Source organism: Priapulus caudatus, unplaced genomic scaffold, assembly GCF_000485595.1.
Source record: "Priapulus caudatus unplaced genomic scaffold, Priapulus_caudatus-5.0.1 Scaffold1834, whole genome shotgun sequence".
Taxonomy (NCBI): Eukaryota; Metazoa; Priapulida; class Priapulimorpha; order Priapulimorphida; family Priapulidae; genus Priapulus; species Priapulus caudatus.
This window is the reverse complement of record NW_014578895.1, coordinates 43,462-44,653: the sequence shown is the minus strand read 5'-3', so window position 1 is coordinate 44,653 and position 1,192 is coordinate 43,462.

The following is a 1,192-nucleotide window of genomic DNA, read 5'->3' as shown; positions in this document are numbered from 1 at the left end:
AAGTAAATTCTACATTCTACAAGACCAAAGACTACTGTCACCAACACCATCATTGGCATCAATAACACTGGCCGTTTTCATGGCCTCCATATCTTCCCAAGAACGATTTCTGCATTTGCATAGTTAAGTTTAGTCATTAAATAATGTTATTTTGTGTCTACATCAATGAAACTCGATTAACTAAGTCAAATTATAATAAAGTTGGGCGTCTGCAATAGGTCGATCGCATTGGAGCTCTTATTAAACTATAACAGTGTCAGTAAATGTAGAATAACTGAGTAATGGCTAGCTCCAAGAAACGGTCTTTGCTTATGCTAGGGTTAGAACTTAATTGATATTAATTCCCATACAGCCAATGGACCTATAATAAAATTGTGAAAACTATAACTGAAATGTTTAATTTGTTATCGGTTTCATCAATTTCATATCTTTTTCGGTATACGTATAGTCCCTTTGACCATAGATATATACAAACACATTTGTATTGTGTTTGTATATAAATCCAAAGACGCATCAGATATGATCCTTTAATTATAACTTCATCATTGGTGCTTCAGCTAGATTCATCAAGGAAGCTCGACATGTAGTTGATGATAATCATCCATCGCAGCCTGAGAACAATATTATAATATCAGGAGTATTTACTGTATTTACTGTAAAACACATCAAGTGTTTGCATGGCTATCAAGGGTTAGGCAGCTTGCGCTTATATAAAACCCTGAACTGTCCAATAGCGGCCTAATTAGATTTTAAATGAGAGCACGTCCTTTGCCGCAATAACATTTTGGGGAAGGCTGTTCCAGCTGTCAATCACTCTCTGAGAGAAAACATTTTTACGTAGTTCAAGACGACTGCGCTCTTTGTACAGTTTCAGGCTGTGACCTCTGGTGGTGGACAGGATTGCGGGTGAAAAAAATGTGATATGATCAATGTTCTCCAAGCCTGTCATAATATTGTAGGTCTCGATAAGATCAGCTCTCTCTACGCGTCTCTAGAGTACAGGGGCGGATCCGGGGCTGAAGCTAGACAGTATTTTTCCAGATTTTAAGGGCACATCCCCCAAAAAGGGCACACCACCCCACAGTGGGCGCCGTTAAGCGAGGAAGGACATGGCGGGGGATCTGGGGAGTCTCCCCAGAAAATTTTGCAATATTTCAGGGTCTTGGCACAAAAATGCAGCACCATTTGAAGC